The 26,957-nt window shown below is 41.8% G+C and overlaps 1 pseudogene; it reads left to right on the top strand.

Annotated features, from left to right (window-relative positions):
- Positions 1–21,636: 21,636 nt before the first annotated feature.
- LOC110288115 (glyceraldehyde-3-phosphate dehydrogenase pseudogene) lies at positions 21,637–22,155 on the top strand (annotated as a pseudogene).
- Positions 22,156–26,957: the final 4,802 nt, after the last annotated feature.

Raw genomic sequence — 26,957 nt, 5'->3', positions numbered from 1 at the left:
TCTTCTCCAGCATGGGTAACAGCTAACAAAGGTGGAAAATCTAGAACATACTATACAACATGCAGGATGCTTAACAGGTATGACAGTGTCCATCCTTTGTAGATATTATAGTAAGCATGAGTATGCTCAGATAGTCGTCTCTGTTTCCAGGCAACAGGGTTTCTAACAGGTATGACAGTGTCCATCCTTTGTAGATATTATAGTAAGCATGAGTATGCTCAGATAGTCGTCTCTATTTCCAGGCAACAGGGTTTCTAACAGGTATGACAGTGTCCATCCTTTGTAGATATTATAGTAAGCATGAGTATGCTCAGATAGTCGTCTCTATTTCCAGGCAACAGGGTTTCTAACAGGTATGACAGTGTCCATCCTTTGTAGATATTATAGTAAGCATGAGTGTGCTCAGATAGTCGTCTCTGTTTCCAGGCAACAGGGTTTCTAACAGGTATGACAGTGTCCATCCTTTGTAGATATTATAGTAAGCATGAGTATGCTCAGATAGTCGTCTCTGTTTCCAGGCAACAGGGTTTCTAAGATTCTTCAAGGTAGTCTGGCTTGTTTGCTCTCTACTGTTTCTATGCCTCCATAGGGAGGGAGGGACCTGGGGAATCTGCTCAGTTTCAGGCAATTCCTGAAGATATTTTGACTTGGTTACTCCTGAATTTCCCTGTTGCTTAGGAGTAGGCTGTAATGTTTCACCTCTCTTTAGAACAAGTGCCCTGTTGTTTCACCTTCCTTTAAATAGTATATCTTAAAATATTCTGTTGTTTACCCTGCTGTCACATTCTTCATCTTAAAAAATTTAAGTGTAAAATGGAAGATTCCAGACTAAAAAAAATTTTACTACACAACTCCGTTCATTCTTCTAATTTCTCATATGTCCTTCCCATTCATACCCTGATATTAATGTATTTTTATATGTGTATATGTAACATTTAATACAACTACTGAATATAGGGCTATTTATATGTGTATGACAACTTAAGGAAACTCATCCTTGAGGAAGACTAATCTTCCTTCTCTCAGCAGTCAATAGTTGCATGTAGTTCTCTGTGTATGGGTAGGGCCCATGTGAGACTTTCCTCTTTCACATTATCATGTTCCTTGATGTCAGTGTTTGGGTCTTGACCCATATTGTGGTATCATCGATGAAGCTATCCCATTGTGTCTAGGAAACACAATCACATGGCAGATTTTCTGGTCCTATGGCTTTTAGAGTTCTTCTCCCTTTTCTGTCGTGTACCCTAAGGCTTAGGTATAGGAGCTTTGTTGTAGATGTATCAATTAGGGCTGGGCAATCCAGTATGAGTTCTTTGCATTTTGCAATTTTCTCCATTTGAAATTTTGGTAATGGTCTTCCTCAGTTTCAGAGAAAAGATTCTTCGACAAGAGATGAGAGGTACATTCTCCTGTGAATAAAAGATATTTATTTAGACTACAGTTTAGAATCATGTTGATCTACTAAAGTGGGGATAGTAATTTCTTTTCTATGATCCATGACTTCATTAATCCTGGTTAGTTGGCCAGATTTCCAAGTCTCAGGCATGATTTCCCTACTGTTGATAAAGCCTTAAGTACAACTAGACAAATATTGATTACTGTTAAAATATGGTGTCACTATTGTATCCTTAGGACTTTTTTGCTGTGCTGGTCATTGCTATAGTTCACAGGCATCACAGCTGGGTAGGACTATTGGTTGCTTCTGTTACTTGGCAACTTGCAAAGTACTTTTCAGTACTAAAAAGCTAATCATATGAAGGTTGCTTGCAAGTCAAATCTGGCTCGCATTCTGAGACCTGGGTCTGAAGTGGGTAGTTTCTTCAGGAAGAGGGACTTGACTTCACACTCTGGGAGACAATCAAGGGCAATATAAATAGCCTCTTGGACTCCCTTGACCTTGACCTATCATTCAAAAAGGAATTTCTCAAGCCCAGTATTAGGGTTTTGTTAGATAGTCTGTAGCTATTGGGAAGAGGATTGTTTACTCAAGTGGTATAGCTTCATTTAGATCAAATATGTGTATGTAGCCATATACACTTGTGTGTCATTTTAGTTAAATAAAAATTTTCCTTATGGCACCCTTAACATCCTTTAACATCCATAGTGCTAGTTTTTCTCTTCCCTCTCTTTCTCCTTCTGTATTGACCTCCACACACACTCTTCAATTAAACCCCATATTATCTCATTTTTCCCTTCATATCACTTGTGTACTGATCTCCTACTCTCTCATGCCATCTCCACTGCCCCTCAGTTTACCATTTTAGTTCCCTGGTTTCTGTTATTATTCCAGTTGTATTGTCAGATCTGAAGATTTGTAGCTAGGAACCACAGGTGAGAGAGAACCTGTGGCATTTGTCTTTCTGAGTCTGGCATACATCAGATCTACAAATGTCATAATTTGAATTTTTTTCTTTATAGCTGAATAGTATTCCTAAGTATATGTGTAGCATATTTTTGTTATTGTTTCCTCAGTTTGAGCTTATTTAGATTATTTCCATTTATAGCTATTCTAGAAATCAGTGTTGAGCATCCCCAAAAAGCTAAAAATGAATAAATTCCACTCTTTGATATATGTACATCTTACTCTGCAGACACTTTCTCAGCCATGTTAATCACCCCCATTTTCATAACAGGCTGATTTTTTTTCAGATAAATTGCTATGCTTCTTTCTGTGTGGAGTTACAGAATATGTGTTGGGAACAAAAAAGGAGGGCCCAGGGGAAGCGGGGGGAGACCCACACCCCGCCAGAGATTTCCCTATTCTCTGGTCTGTCAGGCGTGGGAGAGCTGCCATACACTTTCCACTCAGCCCTGGGTGGGCATTAAAGCCTCTGACCCACTCTTCAGGGGGCGGCCCTACCTGGGGACCCTGGAGCTACTTTGCTAAAGCCACCAGGGTTATAGGAGAGAGGGATGAGGGAAGAGGTTCCCAACACCTGTGAGAGTGCATCATGCAGTGGATCTTGATGAGCAGAGACTCTCTATGGTTTTAGAACTTTATTATAGAAATGCAGGGGAAGAGAGAGAGAGAGAGAGAGAGAGAGAGAGAGAGAGAGAGAGAGAGAGAGAGAGAGAGAGAGAGAGAGGAGAAAGGAGAGAAGACAGAGAGGAGAGAGGAGTGAGAGAAGTGAGAGGTAAGAGAACAAAGGAGTGAGAGAGACAAGTAAGAAAGCAAGCAGGGGCTGAACAGCCCTTTTTATGGTTTTCACTGTTGCTAGGTAACTGGGGAGGAGTTTAGCTGAAGGTCAGAAGCTTGGGCCATTGCCTATGTGACTACTGACCATGCTTCTCTTGTGGGGGCTGTGGGGGCCGGTAACTTAGGCAGGGGCCAGAGTTCCAGGAGCATGAGGGAACGCCTACCATGTCATGAAGATGAATTATCACTATCCTCGGGGTTCAGACCTCAGCTCAACTGGAGACCAGCCTGTCTGTGCAGAGCCCAATGCCCCACAAATATGTACTAAATACTTTAGTGGACATTGTTTCTGGAGATCATACATTGTCTCCTGATGGGTTCTCTGAATAGGGGGTCATACAAGTTATAAATGATATGTGATGGGCAGGCAGGTGTCCATTTTTCCTTCTTTTTAAATGGTTACCATAATAGTTTACATTTGATTTACATTTTGCTAAGTAACAAAAACAGATAAAATCAAGCCATTAAGGCAAAATGATCCATTTGTCTGTGAATTCCATGAAGTCATTGTTTTTAATAGCTGAGTAGTACTCCATTGTGTAAATGTATCACATTTTCTGTATCCATTATTCTGTTCAGGGACATCTAGGTTGTTTCCATCTTCTAGCTGTTATAAATAAGGCATCTATGAACATAGTGGAGCATGAGTCCTTGTTATATGATGGAACATCTTTTGGGTATATGCCTAATAGTGGTATAGCTGGGTATTCAGGTAGAAGTAGTTCCAATTTTCTGAGTAACCAGAAGATTGATTTCCAAAGTGGTTTTACCAACTTGCAGTCCCTCTAGCAGTGAAGGAGTATTCCTCTTTCTTCACATCCTTTCCAGTATCTACTGTCATCTGTGTTTCTGATCTTAGCCATTCTGATTATTATGAGGTAGAATATCAGGTTCGTTTTGATTTGCATTACCCTGATGACTAAGGATATTGAACATTTTTTTAAGTGCTTCTCAGCCATTCCAGATTCCTCTGTTGAGAATTTTTTGTTTAGTTCTGTATCCCTTTTTAAAAATTAGGGTTATTTGTTTCTCTGGAGTCTAACTTCTTGAGTTACTTTTATATTTTGTATATTAATCCTCTATAGATGTAGGGTTGGTAAAGATTTTTTCGCAATCTGTGGGTTGCTGTTTTGTCCCATTGACAATGTCCTTTGCCTTACAGAAGCTTCTTAATTTTATGAGGTCCCATTTGTCAGTTGTTGATCTTAGAGAATGAGCCATTGGTGTTCTGTTCAGGAAAATGTCCCCCGTGCCAATGTGTTCAAGGCTCTTTCCCATTTTCTCTTCTATTAGATTCATCATATTAACTTTCAAACTTTAATTCAAACAAATCTTTTACTGGTTTATCTAACTGATCACCAAGACCTGGCTTAAAGTTCCTTCTGCATATGAGTACTACTTATAGACAATTTAGTCCATGACCAATAGGACAACTATGGTTTAGTTAGTGTCTTTGAAGTTCTTCAATTCTACATAGAAGGGGGAACAGAATAATCATAGCAGGTAGATGGTGGGAGGGACCAGGGAAAGAGATGGGTGTGGGAGTGAAAAAAAAAAAAAAACAGCAGGCAGGATGAGGGGTTGGAAGGAACAGGAAAGAAGTATATGGAGGGTCAGGAAATTGAATAGAAATATGTAGCATTGTGAATGGGGAACTGGGGGCAGCCACTAGAACATCCCAGACTCCAGGGAAGCTAGAGGCTCCCACAACCAAACAGGGATGATTTTAGCCAAAATTCCCAGCAAAAGGGAGATAGAACCTGTAGAGTCCACCTCCAGTAGATAAGCAATGCCCCTGCCTATCTCAAAATTGTTAACTCAGACATGTTCTTGTCCAAAGGAAAGACAGAGACAAAAAAAAAAAAAAAAGGAACAGAAACTAAAGGAAACTAAAGGAAAGACCATACAGAGACTGCCTATCCTAGGGATCCATCCCACCTATAGACCCCAAATCCCCACACTGTAGCTGATAATAAGAAGTGTTTGCTGAGAGGAGCCTGGTATGGCTGTTCCCTGAAAGGTTCTGCCAGCACCTGACTAATACAGATGCAGAAACTCACAGCCAACCATTGCACAGCCAACCATTGAACTGAGCCCAGGGACCCCAATGGAAGAGCTAGGGGAAGGAGTGAAGGAGCTGAAGGGGACTGCATCCCCATAGGAAGAACAATATCAACTCACTGGATCATCCAGAGATCCCAGAGACTAAACCACCAACCAAAGAGTATACATAAAGGGATCATTGACTCCAGATACATATGTAGCAGAGGATGGCCTTTTCTGGCATCAATGGGAGGGGGGCCCTTGGTCCTGTGGAGGCTTGATGTCCCATTGTAGGGTGATTCTAGAGCAATGAGGTGGGAGTGGGTGAGTGGGTGAAGGAGCATCCTCAAAGAGGCAAATGGGAAGGCAGATGGAATGGGGGTCATGCATTGGAAACAAGGATATCATTTGAAATATAAATGAATAAAATGATTAATAGAAAAAGAAAAGAGGACTGGAGAGATGGCGCAGCAGTTAAGAGCACTGACTGCTCTTCCAAAAGTCCTGAGCTCAATTCCCAGAAACCACATGGTGACTCACAACCATCTGTAGTGGGATCAGATGCACTCTTCTGGTGTGTCTGAAGACAGCTACAGTGTACTTATATAAATAAAAATAAATAAAATCTTAAAAAAAAAAGAAGTCCTCTGGGTCACTTACAGATGTTCTGAGAAGACTTCTGTCCCTGGCTGGAGCCTGCCACACCCACTCCAGTGAAGTCTGTGTGGCAAATCCAAAAGTTTGGCTGCAGTCCTGAGGCAAAACGTTTCACAGAAACTTATTTTCTTGGAGTCTTGGTATCCCGTAACATGAATGCTCCAAATTCATCCTTACAATAGTTGATTAATGGATCTGTGTGCTTTCTTTCAGTATTGTTTTATTATAGGTGCCTCCAAGGAATGACTTAGGTTAAACTTTGCTTCCTAGGAAGTCCTTAAACTGACCCTGGGCTTGGAATTTCATAAGAATGTTACTCATTCAGACGAAATGCCCCCAGTGTTGATAGTGATCAGGCATCGCACAGTTTGCTGGATAAGAGCTAGAAATCTCAGGGCTAGTTCAAAATAGTAAACTTAGAATTCTCATTACAGACAGGAATGGCAGCCTAAATTACATAATAGTAGAAAGAAGGTTGTGGTTTAAGGAGGAACTAGATAGAGTATTGTATTATTCATGAAAGGGTTAGTAGAATGGAACTCCCCTGGCACATGTTTTTTCACTAGGCCCAAAAGAATAACATAATTGGGTATTTACTAAGGGACCCCTGGTGGTGGGTTTAACAATATACTAGTATTTTACCTGGTCATATCAGCCCTTTCACCTGGCTCCTGTGAATAGTTGATTTTAGATAGGGCTGATCTCATCTCAGTTATAAACACTGCCTGGCTCCTGTAAGCTTTTATGTATGCATTTTCTCTGTTTTTTGTAAAGCACCATTATGCATCTTGATGTACCTTGGCTGATGTATCGCCTAGCTTTCTTTTTTTTTTTTTTTCTTTTGTATCATAAGTCTGATGCTCGTTTTGAGAAATTACATTCAGATACAGCACTCTCTCTGTGTTTGTGTCTGTTTGTCATTTTTCTGCCAACTCCTTGCCCACCTGAGTACCGGGACCCTGAATTCCCCCGAGGATTGAGAGACTGCTGCAGGAGCCTCCTAGTCCTGCTTCCCCCTGCCCACCTTAATCTGAACTATTGAATCAGAAACACACAATTTAGATCCCTTTCCTGTACCTGTTCCACTGCTGGTTGAATCATCTGGGACACACTTAGCTGTGCAGAGTGGAATGCTGTCTACTCCCTCCAGCTTTGTTGTCCTACCACCTCCCTACAGACCTTTCCTCCCAACCCTCTACCTGCTGTGTCACCTTCAAACACCCTGATGCTGGGAAACTTGCCTTGCTCCCCTAGTTCCATTGTCAATCTCAAGACTGCCTACCAGAGGCCTGATGCACCAGGAATATAAAGGTTAAATCCCATCCCAATAGCTGCTACATCAGGAATATCCAGGGATAACCTGATGGGTAAAGGACAGCATAAGAACTCAATCAACATTTTAAAAAATGACTTCTTAAAATTTGTAAGCAAGTTCATGGAACTAGAAAATATCATCCTGAGTGAAGTAACCCAGACACAAAAGAACTCATATGGTATGTACTCACTGATAAGTGTATATTAGCCCAAAAAGCTACAAATACCTAAATACAACCCTCAAACTATTGCCTGCCGCTTTTTTGTTCCCCCTGGTAAGAACACGCTCAGGGCAACCGGAATCTTCTGCAGCACAAGCTTTATTGCTTACCCCTTCAGGAGCCAGTGGAGAAGAGAGCCAGAGAGGGAGCCAGAGAGAGAGAGAGTATGGCGGAAACCGTCCCTTTTATGGAGGACTGTCCTCCGCCTTGGACGTGTCGCTCCCTGATTGGCTGCAGCCCATCGGCCGGAGTTGTCGTCACGGGAAGGGCAGAGCACATGGCGTGGAAAGCTACCCCGGCACATGCGCAGCTTGCTTGTTTACTACTTAGAACACGGGTGTCAGTGCCATCAGTGCCATCTTGTAATGGCCAATGTGAAGGCGGCTCCTTACATCTCCCCCTTTTCTTTTATTTAAGAGCAATAGGCCACCCATATTAATGAGAGTGGAGATAGAGGTCAAATCCCCAGTGTGTAAAATAGGGGCTTTACACAAAACCTCCTCCCAGGCTCATCACCCAAAGGGGTCTTGGTCCGCTCCCGTGTCGTTTTTCCTGGGGGAAGGACACTTGGACACTCAACCTTCTTGAAAGATGACATGTCTCCCTAGAATAGGCTCATAAATGCCACAGAGCCCTTCTACTGCAGTGCTTAGCCGTGCAACTCTCTCGGGCTGCTGAAGCACACTCACTCTATCCCGTGCAATGAGACTAGCCTCGTGGGGTGCAAGAGCTGAGTGGCCAGCGACCTATTGCTTAAGCATAGATAACCATATATCAGGGGAAGCACCATGTTCTAGTGCTGCAAGCGCCTGGGAAATAACTACCTTGTCTCTCCTAGTTTGGGCCTTAAGCTTACAGACCAATCAGAGAAGCAACACTAATCCACAGCAAAGAACAGCTCCAAATAATTCCACCCCCACCCATTCTTTAAAGAAGGAAAATGTTGAAAAGATAGTCCTTAGGTCAGGGACAGGTCCAAGTGCGTGGGGCAAGTCTCAATTTTCAAAGGGTCTGTTCAAATTTAGCTGTCCAATTCTGTATCTCCCAACGCTGCTCTCCTTTTGTTGTTGTCGCACTGGACATCACCAAGACGAGGGACATCAGTATTCCTTGGTCAGTCTGGATTTTTTGGGTGAGTCTTTCTGGTATCCAAAATGGGTTGTCTTCATTCTGTGGAAAAACACAAACAGCTCCCCTGGATCTTATCAAAATAGGATCCGGTCCTTTCCATTTGTTACTTAAAACATTTTTCCATTTAACCATTTATTTGGGCCTATCTGGCTCTGAACAATGACATTCAGCCGCTGTATCTTTGTTAATTGTCCAGTGGCTTCACCTGTTCGGGAGAGCGCCTTCCAGGCCTTAATAGCCGTGGAGGAAATTTGGGCATAAGCTCCCCAGTGATAATTTGTTTGATCAGCAGTATAAGCTCCCTGACCCGTTAACAGGTCAAAGGTCCAATCTCTCTGCTCTGGAGTCAAAGCGGCAGCATTTGCTCGGGCCTGCGTTTGTGCAGCCTCTTGCCATAGTGCTCTCCATTCCATATATTTGCCCGCACTGGGGAGAGCGGCTTTTGCAATCATTTGCCAATCGGCAGGAGTTAATGCCTCGCCAGCAAGCCTGTCTAACTGCACCAAGGTAAAATTAGCATTGGCTCCATATTTACGGACCGATTCGGCAAGCTCTTTAATCTGTGTATAATCTACCGGAGCATGAACACGCCCACCCTCGGCTCCTTCAAAGACCGGAAATGCCTGTTGTATCTTCCTTTGTGCCTCTCTTGAAATGAAAGAGTCTGCGCACTGCCTCTCTGCGCAGGGCTGACGCACTACGCAGGGCGGGGGCTCCACATAGGGCGGAGGTGCACTATGACTTTGAAGCCAACTGCCCAGAGGCCGAGCAGCAAGCTGGCCTTTGCCAGCCGCTTTTGGCTTCTTTCTTGACCTATAAGCTCGCATTTCTCTCTCATAACGAGCTGCTCCCTCCTCTAAGTCTGTTTCCTCAGAAGGGCTAATTTCTTTATCTGATTTACAGCTACTAAGAACTGGCTCTTTAAACTCATCTCTTTTCTCCTCTTTCCTTCTAATCTCTCCCCAGGTATTTTTCCCTGACATTAACTTTTCCTCGGGTTCAAGACCCGTGGAAAGGCCTGTGTACTTATTTGGCGCACCATGCTTTCTCTTTTTTCCTGCTCTCTCTCCCCGCTTTACTTCTGATAGACTGTCTTGAATTTCGTTCAGAATTCTCCACCCCACCTTAACCGCTTGTTGACATGTGAAAAGAAATAAAAGGGCTTTTAACACTAGAGAAAGTTCAAGACCAGACATACCTTGTAAAGCTGTAACACGCGTCCGTTCCCCAGCTGAAGAGTTCTGAATCCACACCAGATCCTTCTCAACAGTCTGTTTTGCGGGAACACTTCATTACCACAGTTCCCCAGCTGAAGAGTTCTGAATCCACACCGGATCCTTCTCAACAGTCTGTTTTGCGGGAACACTTCATTACCACAGTTCCCCAGCTGAAGAGTTCTGAATCCACACCGGATCCTTCTCAACAGTCTGTTTTGTGGGAACACTTCATTAACCGCTCCTTCCCCATGATGTAGTAGCTCGCGGGTTTCGGCACCATTTATTGCCTGCCACTTTTTTGTTCCCCCTGGTAAGAACACGCTCAGGGCAACCGGAATCTTCTGCAGCACAAGCTTTATTGCTTACCCCTTCAGGAGCCAGTGGAGAAGAGAGCCAGAGAGGGAGCCAGAGAGAGAGAGAGAGAGAGTATGGCGGAAACCGTCCCTTTTATGGAGGACTGTCCTCCGCCTCGGACGTGTCGCTCCCTGATTGGCTGCAGCCCATCGGCCGGAGTTGTCGTCACGGGAAGGGCAGAGCACATGGCGTGGAAAGCTACCCTGGCACATGCGCAGCTTGCTTGTTTACTACTTAGAACACGGGTGTCAGTGCCATCAGCGCCATCTTGTAATGGCGAATGTGAAGGCGGCTCCTTACATCAAACCATATGGAACTTAAGAATAAAAAAGACCAACATGTCAATTCTTTAATTCTATAATAAAGGGGGTACAAAATAGACACAGGAGGTAGAGGGAGGAAGGGACCTATGAGGAAGAGAGTAGGGGGAGGTACAAAGGGGGACAGGTTCATGTCTGGAAAGGGATAGGAGAGAAGTAGAGAAAGTTAGAAAGTTGAATAGAAATATGAATCAGTTTGAGGATGGGGAACTGGGGGGGGGTAGCTACTAGAATACCTCAGACTACAGGGAAGTAAGAGGCTCCAGGGACCCAACAGGGATGACTTTAGCCCAAATACCCAGCAAAGGGTCAGATGGAACCTATAGAGACCACCTCCAGAATATAGGCACAGTCAGCAGATGAGGGATGGGGCCACCCACCCACTTCAAAAATTTTAATCCAGAATTGTTCCTGTCCAAAGCAAAGACAGGGACAAAAAAGTAGAACAAAGTCTGAAGGAAATGCCATCCAGAGACAGCTCACTTAGGGATCCATCCCATCTGCAGACACCTAATTCAGACACTATTGCTGATGTCAAGAAACATTTGCTGACAGGGGCTTGATATGGCTGTTCGCTGAGAGATTCTACAAGTACCTGAGTAATACAGATGCAGATACTCACAGACAACTGTTGGACTGAGCTCAGGAACCCCAATGGAAGAGCTAGGGGAAGGAGTGAAGGAGCTGAAGGGGATGGCATCTCCATTGGAAGAACAATATCAACTCACTGGATCACCCAGTGCTCCCAGAGACTAAAACACCAACCAGAGTATACATGGAAGGATCCATGCCTCCAGATACATATGTAACAGAGGATGGCCTTATCTGGCATCAATGGGAGGGGAGGCTCTTGGTCCTATGAGATCTTGATGCCCCAGGGTAGGAGGATGCTGGAGTGGTGAGGTGGGAGTGGGTGAATGGGTGCAGGAGCAGCCTCGCAGAGGCAAAGTGGAGGGGGAAGAGGGTGGATGGGATGGGGCTTTATGGAGGGGACACAGAGAAGGGTTATATCATTTGAAATGTAAAGGAATAAAATGATTAAAGAAGAAAAAGGAACACAGTCAACAGAAGCTAGGGCAGTAACACCTTTAGAGCACATCTTTCCTACTGTAGCAAGCAGTGGATATTCTCATTGAAACACAAGGAAATGACCTTAAATTCAATCTTATGAAGATGAAAGAGGCCTTTAAAAAGGAAATTTATAAATCCCTGGAAAATACAGTCAAACAAACATATCTTTTTTTGTTTGTTTGTTTATGTTCCAGTGAAATCTTTATTAACCCTTTTAGTGCATTAAACATAGGTATACCCCAACTTCTTTTTTTTCCTTTTATATACTTTTTATTAGGTATTTTCCTCATTTACATTTCCAATGCTATCCCAAAAGTCCCCCATACCATCCCACCCACTCCCCTACCCACCCACTCCCACTTTTTGGCCCTGGCGTTCCCCTGTACTGGGGCATATAAAGTTTGCAAATCCAATGGGCCTCTCTTTCCAGTGATGGCCGACTAGACCATCTTTTGATACATATGCAGCTAGAGTCAAGAGCTCCGGGGTACTGGTAAGTTCATAATGTTGTTGCACCTAAAGGGTTGCAGATCCCTTTAGCTCCTTGGATACTTTCTCTTGCTCCTCCATTGGGGGCCCTGTGATCCACCCAATAGCTGACTGTGAGCATCCACTTCTGTGTTTGCTAGGCCCCGGCATAGTCTCACAAGAGACAGCTATATCTGGGTCCTTTCAGCAAAATCTTGCTAGTATATGCAATGGTGTCAGCGTTTGGAAGCTGATTATGGGATGGAACCCTGGATATGGCAGGCTCTAGATGGTCCATCCTTTTGACACAGCTCCAAACTTTGTCTCTGTAACTCCTTCCATCTGAATGGCCTTCTACTAGGAAGCTACTTTTGTGTACCAGTTTGGAATGCCTGGCCACGGATGGTTGCATAGATCACTATGGATCCCAGTTTCTTCCACAAGGATGTCTGCACAGCAGTAAGCAGGCAAGGAGTCATCCATTTCAGGCAGGAAGGTATCAGGGCTGAGGATAGCAGGAGCAGCCAGGGTGAGACAGTCATCTTCAGGTAGCCCTGGTCCTGGAGGAGAGGTGGATGCTCTCCTTCATACTGGTCAGAGCTTGAGCATTACAAGAGCTCAAAACCTGCGTACACACTGACACTCTTCTTCCAACAAGACCATACCTATTCCAAGAAGGTCACACCTCCTAATAGTGGCATTTTTTATGGGTCAGGCATCCAAACACACAGATCTATGAGGGCCAAAACTTTTCAGACCACCAAAATTCTTTAAAATATTGTGTCTCCTGGAGCTGCCTTCTCTTTGCCTTCTGTTCTCAAGATGTAATTCCTCCTCTGGCCTCTGCTCAATGTCTTCTTCTTTACCTTTTCCTCCTAGTCTGGTGATGTTCCAGAGTTGCTGATCAGAAGTATAGATGCTATCACTGGATTCCAGGTCAGACTCAACAAATAGGATGACTGTTGTTTCATTGGAGTCTTTGATGTGAGTTCCATACTCATGTGAAGTGTTCACAACTAAGCAGGGTCTGCAGTGTTGTAAGAAGAAATGGACTTTCCATTCAAGGAATTCAGCATAAACTTTCTTGGGAATCATCCCTCCACTGCAACTGCTCCTCTGCCCATACATTTACCTCTTCATAGCTTTGCACAGCCTCTGAGAATTATAACAGTGAAGTGTTTCTGAATTAAAGAAATTTAAGGTAAATATTCCATAAGTCACCAATTGCTATTTTCATATGGGATGATTCATTTTTTCAAATATAAAATTTATGCATCTCATATTAAATTAGGTGGTTATAGTCTGCATCACAGACTATAATATATAGATTTAATGTAGATTTTTAATAGAAATTTCAGTATCTCAATATGTCTGTGAAATCATGATGAGTGAAGAGCAGTTCTATGGATGTAAGAATATCTTTAACAGGAAATTATAGAGCATTCAGCATAGTTACTCATATAATTGGAAGCATTACCTAAAACTTATTGTCTCTGTCTTCTATACAATTTGTTATCTCCTTCTTAAAGACAGTATTTATGTTATAGTGGTTGTTTGCTGGATGTTATTTTTTTCCTTTAATTTATTCACTTTACATCCAGGCAGACCTCTTTCCCCAAGAGCCCCTTACATACAGCTCCTTCTACATACAGCTCCTTCTCCTTTTCTCTGAGAAGGAGAGATCCCTCTTGAATTCCAACTCACCCTGACACATCAAGTCACGTCATTACTAGGCACATCCTCTCTCACTGAGACCACACAAGGAAGCCCAATTAGGATAAAAGAGTCCACAGACTTGCAGAAGACCTAGGGATTCCTTTGGGATTACTCACCTTCACTGGGCTGCATTGGAAAATAGAACTGTAGCTGGCTCTGCTATGCTCTGCTCCTAGGATTGATCTCACATATCCCAGGCTGCCCTTGAAGTCTCTATGCAAGTGAGGATGGCATGGAACTCCTGTTCTTCCTGCCTCCACAGATCAAATGCTGAGACCACAATCTAATCAAACCTACTGATAAATGCTACTCTACAGAGAATTTGAGTTACTGAGCCAGGCATGGCTGTATCCCCTGTAGCCCAGGGGAAATAGGGGCAGAGGTAGGGAATTCATATCATATTCCAGGTCAACCTGCTCTATGTTGTGAGTTTTAGATCAGCCAGGGCTTCTATATCCTGAGCCTTTCTTACAAAGGGAATGCTACCTACTATTCCGCTGTTTTAATTTTTCTATAAATTGACTATATTCTTATATTTTGTTTTAAGTACTTTGTTGTATAATTTCATAATATGTGTAATATATTTTTGTCAGTTTTAGGCCTCTTACCTGCCTACACTTTCATCTCAACAGGTCCTCCTTGTTCTTAACATTATATTCTGTGTGACCCACTGAATTTAATAAATTCCTTGCAGGATCTTGGATGGTAGGTTATTTACTAGATGCTGGGAAACTTATCTGTGGATACCCAGATGGAAAAACAAGTACACTCTCAACAATTTTGATCTAAGTATTTCATTGAAATAAAACTACTTTACTTTCCCCCTCTCTTTTCACCCTCCAGCCCCTTCCTGCTGCCTTAAGAGTTCCCATGTTCCCAAACTCTATATTGTAGGCTTTTCCCTCCGTTATTGGTTCTTTCAAGAAGCACAAATGATAATATGTTCATTCTAACACTGTAGGCAGATTTCATCCCTGGACTCATCAAATGGTTAACTGGTACCTTTTCTTTGCCCAGAAGCATGCTATTTGGTAGTGTTTTGAAATTATAATTTCAGGGAGATACTTGGAGAAACACCATCTGAGTTTAGCCTTTGGACTGTTTAAATTTCTTTGTGTTTGTGTGTGTGTGTGTGTGCTGAAAATTAAACATGGAACCACATGCATGCCTGGCAAGCATGCTGTCAGTGAACTATGTTTCCAGTCTTTAAATTACATGGAAGTACTTTAAAGCATTTTCTTTTGTGCTGACTTGTTTTGTGTTGCTTTATTATCTGACTGCAAAAGTACTACAAAGTAAAATCTTGGAACATCTGTAGAACCATTTGTGGAAGCTGCACTCTCTCAGTGGTGGACATAATTTCACAAGGAATCAGTGTTCTCTGCTCGCTTCCACTGGACCCTAAAGTGCTAAGAATCAGTAACCATGAAATCAGACATTTTCATGTGATATATCCAGAACTGCAGAATCTTTGTTTGAGATACAGAACAATTGTAGCAAATATTTAGTGCCATGTAACATGTCTAGTGACAGGTGTTTCTCTAGTTTCTGCGTTTCACTCCTACAATGATGGTACTTTGAGAGAGAAATGTCCCCAGAGACATTGAACATTTGAACACACGGTGCCCAGGTGAAGATGTTGTTTGGGAGGTGTACTGGCTATTTTTGTGTCAACTTGACACAGTTGGAGTTATCACAGAGAAAGGAGCTTCAGTTGAGGAAATGCCTCCATGAGATCCAACTGTAAGGCATTTTCTCAATTAGTGATCAAGGGGGATGGGTGGGACCATCCCTGGGCTGGTAGTCTTGGTTCTATAAGAGAGTAGGCTGAGTAAGCCAGGGGAGGCAAGCCAGTAAAGAACATCCCTCCATGGCCTCTGCATCAACTCCTGCTTTCTGACCTGCTTGAGTTCCAGTCCTGACTTCCTTTGGTGATGAACAGCAGCATGGAAGTGTAAGCCGAATAAACCCTTTCCTCCCCAACTTGCTTCTTGGTCATGATGTTTGTGCAGGAATAGAAACCCTGACTAAGACAAATTGGTACCAGCAGAGTGGGGTATTCCTGTGACAACCTGACCATGTTTTGGGGAGGACTGTGGAAGGACTTTGGAACTTTGGGCTTGAAGATCCATTCGTTGTTGAGAGCTCTGTCAGATGTGTAGGAGCTTGGAAGATAATGCTGAGAACAGTGCAGAAGATGGAGGCCTGGTTTGTGAAATTTCAGGGGGAAAATTAAAGACTCTCTTCAGGGCCATTGCTGTTTTTATTGTGAAGATTTTGTAGTTCTGGTTAGCTGGGGCTGAAGAATCAGCTGTGATTAACAAGATACCAGAACTACTAAAGCAAAAACTTTGCATTACTGGGACTATTGATGCTGGTTAGCTGGAGCTAAGAAATTAGCGGTGATTAAGAAGAGACCAGCATCGTTGAGGTGACATCTTCTGGGAAGTGTTTTCTGAAAGCACAAGGAGGCTGTGTTCCAGAGATAGGCAAGGTTGTACTCCTTCTGCAGTGGGACTTGGTAATGTGTAAGGGTCACCCAGGTGGTACTGGTTTTGAAGGCATGAAGGGGTCACACAGCAGCTCGGGCTCGGCACTGTGAGAGGCTATGGAAGGCCATTGGTGAAGGTGCAGCCCCAGTTGTAATTGAAGGCCCAGGACTGAAGGGGTCATGCAGTGTTTTGGAGATGCCAGTACCACGAGATGACCACCAAGAGCAGCAGCAGCAGTGGAGTAAAGGCATCTGGAGCCCAGAGGACGATGTGTGTGCTACAAAGGGCATGGCTGGAGAAGTGACCCAAGCCCTTGGAGGAGCCCAGAAGATCGTGAGTTGGATCCCAGACGTTGGACAGTTGGAGATTGATTTTTGCTTTGATTGTGACTGTGCCCTGATATTTTCCCTCTTGAAGGAAGAAACTGTTTTAGTGGAGCCCACAGTTAAGAGACTTTTAATTGTAAAAAGACTTTGGATTTTAAAAGAGATGGATATTTTAAAGAGATTGAAATTTTAAGAATATGTAAAGACTGTGGGACTTTTAAAGTTATTTAGATCTTGGGGATGAATAAGAATGTAAGGGTTGAGGCTTACTAGTGATGTGTTTGTGTGTCAAGTTGACAAGGGGTCAATTGTACTGGCTATTTTTGTGTCAACTTGACACAGTTGGAGTTATCACAGAGAAAGGAGCTTCAGTTGAGGAAATGCCTCCATGAGATCCAACTGTAAGGCATTTTCTCAATTAGTGATCAAGGGGGATGGGTGGGACCATCCCTGGGCTGGTAGTCTTGGTTCTATAAGAGAGTAGGCTGAGTAAGCCAGGGGAGGCAAGCCAGTAAAGAACATCCCTCCATGGCCTCTGCATCAACTACTGCTTTCTGACCTGCTTGAGTTCCAGTCCTGACTTCCTTTGGTGATGAACAGCAGCATGGAAGTGTAAGCCGAATAAACCCTTTCCTCCCCAACTTGCTTCTTGGTCATGATGTTTGTGCAGGAATAGAAACCCTGACTAAGACAGGAGGTTTGGAAAATTTGGCATGTAGAGTCTTGCTGGAGGACATCAATGAGGATAGTCTTTGATAGTTTATAGCTTTGTCCCACTTCCAGATTGCTCTTTCTTCTTTCCACATAAGGTTAATGTGCTCTGTTAGCTTTGTGATGCTGCTATGCCTCCTTCAACATTATGGACATTCAATCTGAACACCTAAAGCATAGATCATTTAGGCATGATGATAAGTTACAGCAACACAAAGTAACTGGCACACCCATCTACAATACTTTTTACTTAAAATGAGCATTACTGCATATATTTGAAGACTCAAAACTCAAACCAGTGTTGACATTTCATAAATACAGTTTCTGTTCCATGTCACAGAAGACTTCCTGGTCATCTGGCTCTTCAGTAATTTCATTCCCTGTTTCCTGGTATTCCCTGAGACTTAGGTGTAGGTGTTGTGTTAGAGGTGTACCACTTGGGATCACATACCCCTGTCGCTAATTCTCTGCAGTTTGATAAATTGTAAACTTTAATAATAATGTCGTCAGGCATGGTGGTGCAAGCCTTTAAATCCAGCACTTGGGAGTAACATAAAGAAATACAAACTGAGGAAATTTTGGAAATGAAAAAAGTCTAGGTAAGTGAACAGGAACTACAGGGGTACAGGTGATACAGACTCACATAATGTTTTTGCTAAGACAGACTCACATGGTGTTTTGCTAAGAGAGACTCATGTGATGCTTTGCTAAGGCAAGACCCATAGGAGGACACATGATATTTGAAGAGAGAGAATAAGACTCAACAGACAGAGACAGGCTTGCTTGCATAGCTAGCTTTGCAACACTTCATTGGTCTTGCATCTTCATCTTCATCTTTACTAATCTTCATATAGTTGAGTGAGGCACTGCAGAGAACTTCTCCTGGCCTCCTAGCTGGCCCTAGTTGCTCCCATGGACTCATGCCAATTCAGTGAAGGCCTGGCTGTTTCTACTAGATCTTGCCACCACTACTGATTCATGTTTGCTATCCTGGCACCCTGAACTGGACAGCTGGTATCTTGACAAATGGAAATTGGGCTCACCCCAAAGAATTACTCCTAAACAGGTCCACATCTCCATGTCCTACTTAGTATCTTTCCTCTCCTGAACCCTTACTAAAAGTAGGTTTTTAAAAAATCTAAGCCTACACAAACAGATAGATGTCTTGTAGACTCTAAGAGAAAACACATGCCAGCCCAGACTACTATACCCAACAAAATACTCAATCACTATAGGAGGAGAAAACAAGATATTTCATAATAAAATAAAATTTAAACAATATCTACACACAAATGCAGCCTTGAAGAAGTTACTAGAAGGAAAACTCCAAAACAAGGGTGTTAAATATACCCATGACAACACAGGAAATAAACACACACATACACCACCATCACCACCACCACCACCAACAACAACAGGAGGAGGAGGAGGAAGAGAAGGAAGAGGAGGAGGAGGAGAAGGAGGATTAACAATCAAACAAGCATTATGAATTGATATCTCTCAAAGCAATGGATGAAATTTCCTAATAGAAAGACACAGGCTAACAGAAAGGATGTGAAAACAGGATCTATTACTCTGCTACATAAAAGAAACACACCTCAGCAACAAAGATAGACATTGTCTTAGCATAAAGGGATGGAAAAAAATTTTCAAGCATATGGACCTAAGAAACAAGCTTATGTAGCCAATCTAATATCTTACAAAATAGACTTCAAAGAAAATTAATAATTAAGGGGAAATATACTTCATACTCATCAAAGGAAAAAATCCACCAAGTTGTTATTTCAATTCTTAATATCTATGCCCCAAATGCAAGGACATCTATATTTGTAAAAGAAACATTACTAAGGCTTAAATCACACATTGTCCCTCACACAATGATAATGGGAGAGTTCAATACCCCACTTTTACTAACAGACGGGTCATCCAGACAAAAATAAACAGATCGATACTGGCACTAACAGATGCTATAAACCAAACGGACATAAAAGGTACAGACAGAACATTTCACCCAAACATAAAAATGTATACATTCTTCTCAGCACCTCATGGAACTCTTTCCAAAAACAGCTACATACTTGGTCACAAAGCTGTTTTTAACAGATACAATAAAATTTAAATAAATCCCTATCTTATCACATCATCATAGATTAAAGTTGAATTTCAACAAAAGAAACAACAGAAAGCCTACAAAGTCATGGAAAATGAACAACTCTACTGAATGACCTCTGGGTCAAGACAGAAAAAAATTAAAGACTTCCTAGAATTCAAAGAAAATGAATGTACAGCATACCCAAATTTATGGGACACAAGGAAAGCAGTGATAAGTAGAAAGTTCATAGCACTAGATGCCTACATAAACATAATAGAGAGAGCTCACATTAGCATCTTTTTTTTTAAATTTTTTTTAAGATTTATTTATTTATTATATGTAAGTACACTGTAGCTGTCTTCAGACACTCCAGAAGAGGGAGTCAGATCTTGTTACAGATGGTTGTGAGCCACCATGTGGTTGCTGGGATTTGAACTCTGGACCTTCGGAAGAGCAGTCGGGTGCTCTTACCCACTGAGCCATCTCACCAGCCCCTCACATTAGCATCTTAACAGCACACACAAGAGCTCTAGAACCAAAAGAAGTAAGCACATTTGTCTTAATTTTGGTTGTACTGCTGTGAAGAGACACCATGGCCAAGGCAACTATTAATTAAAGACAGAATTTAATTGGGGCTAGCTTACAGGTTCAGAGGTTCAGTTCATTATCATCAAGGCTGGAACTTGGCAGTGTCTAAGCAGTACAGGAGTTGGTGAAAGTTTTACATCTTCATCCAAAGACAGACAGGAAAGACAGGCTTTCAGGCAGCTAGAATGAGGGTTTTAAAGCCCATGTGCACACTGGCACACCTACTCCAGTGCCGCAGACCTTCTTTTTCTGTGCCTGCGTAAGAACGAGTCTCTCGAGCAGATAGGCAAAGAGTCAGATGACGACAGACAGAATCCAGCACACAAGAGAGGTGTTGAATCTGAATGTAATGTCTGGTTGAGCTTAGACTAATTATATTACAGCGAATATCATAAATTGTAAAACATAACAGATACGGTACATTGAAGTTTCCCAGGTGCAAAGGGAGTGACTGCAAAGTTTAAGCTAGGGATCAGCATCCCTCCAGATGTAAGAGGAGTGACTACAAAAGGACTATGTTTATCTTAGAGATTAGAACCTGCTGGGGTCAGCGCTGAGTTTAGTACTTTAGAGTTAATTGGGCTAGAGGAGTTTTAACCCTTGCCTGGCTTCAGGAATAAAGTAGTGTCAAGGACTTAGGCCTTGTTAATACTTATCTATGTCTGGAGAATTCCCATTTTTCAGTATAGTAACTTAATTTGCTGTTGGCACGGAATATAGTCTGTAATAAGAATTTCTATCTCAGTGAGAATTCCAGTCTCTTTCTGTAGATAGGTAAAATAATGACTAGTACTTAATTGGTTATTGAATAGGTTAAACTCCTTGTTGCTATCTGGAATCTAAGAACACTGGGAAAAGGCTTTAGCTATGTTAGAATACAATCTTAAAAGGCATTTACTATAAGGTAATGCTTAATAGAGTGCACGTGAGTCTATACATTAGACTAACGGTGAGTGGAGGATTAATATTATGATTTTTAAAATTTTGGGGAGAAAAATGTCAGACTTCAGGAAGAGAGTTCCCTTTGAAACCCACTGCTTCATAGGTCAGTTTCCCAGCTTTCGCTATGTCAAACTGACTCAACCAAAGTACGTGACACTCCAGCAAGGTCACACCTACTCCAACATGCCAAACCTTCTAATTGTGCCACTCCTTAGGCCAATCATATTCAAACCATGACACCACCTAAGATGAGTAGAGGACAGGAAATAATCAAACTTGGGGCTAAAATCAATAAAATACAAACAAAGAGAACAACATAATGAGTCAATGAAACAATGAGCTGGTTCTTTAAGAAAATTAACAAGATAAACACACTCTTATCCAAACTAACCAAAATGGAGAGAGAATATCCAAATTAATAAAATCATAAATAAAAACAACACACAGCAAGGAAATCCATAAAGTTATTAAATCTTTGAAAACATGTACCCTGCAAAATTGGGAAATTCTAAAAGATATGGATAATTTCCTCAGTAGATAGCACTTACCAACATTAAATCAAGATCAGATAAATTATTCAAATAGGCCTATAACCCCTAAGAAAATGAAAGCAGTCACTAAAATTCTCCCAAATAAATAAATAAATAAATAAATAAATAAATAAATAAATAAAAGCAAGCCCAGGACCAAATGGTTTTAGCACAAAATTCTACCAGACTTTCAAATATCTAACACACTCCTCAAATTATTCCACAAATTAGAAACAGAAGCCAAATCATGGAAGGACTCATGACCACAGTCTATGCCATTACTGCCACTCAGAAGAACAAGAATGGCTCCTTTGGAAAGCTGTGGTGTGATGGCCATGGGAATGCACAGAATATCATCCCTGCATCTACTGGTGCTGCCAAGGCTGCGGGCAAGGCCATCCCAGAGCTGCACAAGAAGCTCACTGGCATGGCCTTCCATGTCCCTACCACCAATGTGTCCATTGTGGATCTGACATACCACCTAGAGAAAGCTTCTAGCTATGATTACATCAAGAAGGTGGGGAAACTGGCATCCAAGGGCCCACTAAAGGACATGCTGGGCTACACTGAGGACCAGGTAGTCTCCTGCGACTTCAAAATCAACTCTCACTCCTCCACCTCTGATGCTGGGGCTGGCATTGTTCTCAGTGACAACTTTGTGAAGCTCATTTCCTGGTATGACAATGACTATGGCTATAGCAACAGGGTGGCGGACCTGGCCTATGTGGTCTCCAAAGAGTATGAAGCCCTGGACCAACCAACCTAGAAAGGACACAATTAGCAAGAGAGAAGCCTCTGTCTGCTGAGGAGTCTCTGTCCCAACTCAGCCCCTGACACTGAGTATTTCTTGCACAGTTTCTGACCCAGACTCCCCCCATAACAGGAGGAGACTAGGAAGCCTTAATCTCTTGAATACCACCAATAAAGTTCACTGCACACCCCAACACACACACACACAAAGAATAAAATCACATAATAGAAGTACCTGTGCATCTATGTTTATTGAGGCATTATTCACAATATCCACTTTGTGGAGTTATTGTAGATTTTCATCAATGTGTAAGTGGATGGAGAAAAATTTAAGATATATGTGTCTGTGTTGTTCTTACTGACTGAATAATATTCCATTGTTGTATGTGTACATATATATGTATATGTACATATATATGCACATAAAAATAAATGAAGTATTATTCAGTCAGTAAAAATAAAACCAGGTAAACCTACCAGCTACTGTTGAAGCAGAGTCAGGCCAGCCCAGTCTACTGAGTGAATTAACGTGTATCCTGAGCAATTTAGTGCTACCCTGTCTTAAAATAAATAGTACATACAGGAATAGGGATTTAGCTTAGTGATATTGTGCTTGCTTAGCATTTATGAAGCTGTTGGTTCAAAGCTAAATTAATGAAACAATGTTATTTCCAAAAAAGGAATAGAACTGGAGATTATCATGTTAGCAAAATAAATAAGACCAAAACAATGATAAAAAAAAAAGAAACTGAAACCAACTGAATTTTATGAGTCTACAGTCACCCCAATATTCAAGCTACACAAAGATTCAACAAAGGAAGAGAATTACAGACCAATTTTCCTCAGGAACATTGATACAAAAATATTCAACAAAATACTCACAAACTGAATCCAAGAACATCAAAAACATCATCCACCATGACCAAGTAGGTCCATCCCAGAGATGCAGGGATGGTTTGACACTCGAAAATCTGTCAATGTAATCCACCATATAAACAAAAAAAAACCCCACATGATCAACATTAGATGCTGAAAAGGCCTTTGACAAAATCCAGCATCCCTTCATGTTAAAAGTCTTGGAGAGATCAGGAACACAAGGGACATACCTTAATATAATAAAGGGAATTTTACAACAAGCCTAAGGCCAACATCAAATTAAATGGGGAGAAACTCATAATAAACTCAGGAACACGACAAGGCTGCCACTTTCTCCATATCTATTCAATATTGTAACTGACGTTCTAGCTAGAGCAATAAGATAGTGAAGGAGATCAAGAGAATACAAATTAGAAAGGAAAAAGTCTAAGTATTGCTATTCACAGATAATATACATAACATATATTTATAAGAAATGATAATGTATGTATGATATAATATTTAATAGGAAACTCCTACAGCCGATGCACACCTGATACAAGATTAAGCTTAATTAAAAAAAAAAAAACAATAACCCTCCTATATACAAATGACAAACAAACTGAGAAGAAATTAGGGAAGCAACACTCTTCACAGTAGCCGCAAATATTAAAAAACATCTTGAGGTAACCCTAACCAACAAGGTGAAAGATTTGTATGACTAAAAAGTCAAGTTTTTGAAGAAAGAAATAGAAAAAGACATCAAAGGATGGAAAGATCTCCCATGCTCATGGATCAGTAGCTTAATATAGTAAAAGTGGCCATCCTACCTAAAGGAATCTGAAGATTCAATACAATCTGCATCAAAATTTAAACATAATTCCTTTAAAATCCTGAAAAGACAATATTCAACTTCATATGGAAACAAAACCAGGATAACTAAAACAGACCTGAACAATAACAGAACTTCCAAAGTTATCATCATCCCTGACTTCAAACTGTACTGAAGAGCTATAGTAGCAAAACCCCATGATATTGGCATAAAAAGAGATTCACTGACTAACAGAATCAAATCAAAGACCCAGACATAAATCGACACACCTATAGACCCCTGATTTTTTATAAAGAAGTCATATCCACACAATGAAAAAATTAAAGCATTTTAAACAATTGATTCTGGATGTATGCATGTGGAAGAAAACAAACAGATCATATCTATGACCTTGCAGCACAAATCTCTCTTCCAAATGAACTTCAACATAAACCAGATACAATGAACCTAATAGAAGAAAAGTGGGGAATAGTCTTGGCACAATAGATTACTTCCTAAGCAGAACACCAAAGGGCACTAAGAACAACAATAAATGTGACCTCATGAAACTGAAAAGTTTCTGTAAGGTAAAGGACATTGTCAATAGGACAAAATCACAGCCTACAGAATGGGAAATCATTTTTGCCAACTCCACATCCAACAGAGGGCTAATAAAGAACTCAAGAAACTAGGGCATCAACAAACCAAATAATCCTGTTTTTAAGAAGCTCTTCAGATCTAAAGAGAATTCTCAATAAAGGAAAGCAAAATGACTGAGAAGCACTTAAATATTCAACACCCTAAGCCATCAGAGAAATGCTAATCAAAACCTCTTTGAGAGCTCACCTTATACCTGCCAGAATGGCTAAGATCAGTAACACAACTGACAGCCCATGTTGGCAAGAAATGTGGAGCAAGGACACTCCTTCATTCCTGGTGGGAGTACAAGCTCATACAGCCAGTTTGGAAATCAATATAGTGCTTTCTCAGAAAATTTGAAATTGGTCTACCTCAAGACTCCTGAGCATATACCAAAGGATGCACCATCCTACCTCAAAGACACTTGCTCTACTATCATAATATTAAGAAACTGCAAACAACCTAGATGTCCCTTGACAGAAAAATGGATAAAGAAGATAAGGTGTATTTATATAACGAAGGTGTTACTCAAGTTTTTTTTTTTTTAAATGGCATCATGAAATTTGCAGGCAAATCACTAGAAAAAAATGAGTGAGACAACACAGACTCAGAAAGAGAAACATGGTAAGTACTCACTTATAAGTTGACATTAGCTGTTAAGTAAAGGATAATCATGTTGCAATCCACAGACCCAGAAAGACTAAATGACAAGAGTGCTCTAAGGGGGGATGAATGGATCTCCCTGGGAAAAGGAAATAGTGGACTAGAGGCAGGTATGAATGACAGCAGGAGGGGTGAGTAAAGAGGGATGAAGGGAGACAAGACAGGAATTGGAGGGCACTTGTGGGGAGAGGACGATGTGGAAACCTAGTCCAGTAGAAACTCACAGGACTCTAGGAGGGTGAGCCTAGCAAAAACTCCTAGTAAAGGAGGATTCGGAGCCTGAACCAGCCATCCTCTGTAACCAAGCAAAGATGGGACTGGGACACCATGCCAGCGATGACATCTTCAACCTATAGTCTATCCAGTCTGCCTGACATACTAGGGCAACAGAGGCTTAGAACTTGTGGGAATGGCCAACCAATGATTGGTTTAATTTGAGGCCCACACCACAAGAGGGAGCCCGTGCTCAATCCTTCCTGAATGACCAGAAATCAGAGGCTGGATAGAGACCAATGATGGAAAATAAAATCATTTTTAGCGATATCCTTTTATACTCACAGATCAGTGCCTAGCCCAATCATCATCAAAGATGCCACGAACAGCATCTGATGAGAGCAGATGCAGAGACCCACAGCCAAACATTAGACAGAAAGAGCCCAAAATGAAGATCTCCACCATTCCCTCCCCTTGAAGCTTGGGGAATCCTGTGGAAGAGGGGAGGAAGGAATGTAGGAGCCAGAGAGGAAGAGGATGTCAGGAGAACACTGCCCACAGTCTCCAACTAAGCAAGGCTCATAGGGGCTCACAGAGACTGAAACAGCAATCATGGAGCCTGTATGTGTTTGTTATATGTCCTCTGCATATATGTTATGGTTGGTAGCTGGATATTTCTGTGGGATCCCTAATAGTGAGAGTGGGGATTCCTCTGACTTTTTCACCTGCTCCTGAAACCCTTTCCTCTTTACTGGATTGCCTCACTAGCCTTATTGAGAAGAGTTGTTCTGAATCTGATGTTATGCGATGTTTGGTGGCTATTCCTGTGAGGTAGGCCCATTTCTGAAGGGAAATGGAAGAGGAATGGATCTCAGGGAGAAGGAAAATCAGTGGAAGGGTGGGCATAGGGAAGAATGGAGGAACCAGAAACTGCAGTTGGAATGTATTGAAAACAATAAATATATATTTTTTTAAATCGGGAACTAGAGCTGCAGTAGCAACAGCTATGGGAGTGAGGTTACAACAGGCAAAGGAGCATATCATTGCTGAGAAGGGATGGTCCCCAGACAGCCAGGAGGCTTAGCCCTATTGCCAACTGAGGGGCCGGTGCTGAAGCTCTGGCTGCAAACCTAATGGTCATGCCCAGGGTTCCAGCATGGCAGCCTTTGCCAAGAGCAGGGTGGTGTACAGCAGTTCCAAGCTCATCTGGGTCCTGACCCCAGACACCTGATTCTGAACAACAGCAGGATGTCCAAGCGGAAGAGAACTTAATTTTCGGGTTTTAGCCTCCTCAAGGGACTATATAGTCCGTGTTGCCACTGGAAGCCATGTTGATTAATAGAAACATTATGTTGGAAAAAAAATAAAACTCAATGTCTCTCTGATTACAAGCATAATCCTCAATAATTTCAGTCTGCCAAATTTCTAAAGCTAATCAAATTGTGAACATCTTGATTAATAATTTCCAGCTGATTCTGAACAAAAGTCAACCAAAATTGAGAGGGTTCATATCCACTGCATTCCACTTTCCCGCCCTTAAAAGCGTCAGATAAACCTTTACTAACTGTCTGATCTCTTTGGGTATTCCAAACCAAACACACCTATCTGAAGATCCAAAGCTTGCCTCTTCAAGTGAC

This window comes from Mus caroli, unplaced genomic scaffold (genome assembly GCF_978045245.1).
Source record: "Mus caroli unplaced genomic scaffold, Mus_caroli_1 scaffold_2, whole genome shotgun sequence".
Classification (NCBI taxonomy): Eukaryota; Metazoa; Chordata; class Mammalia; order Rodentia; family Muridae; genus Mus; species Mus caroli.
The sequence above is the reverse complement of the archived record's forward strand: the minus strand, read 5'-3'. Positions and strand labels throughout refer to the sequence as shown.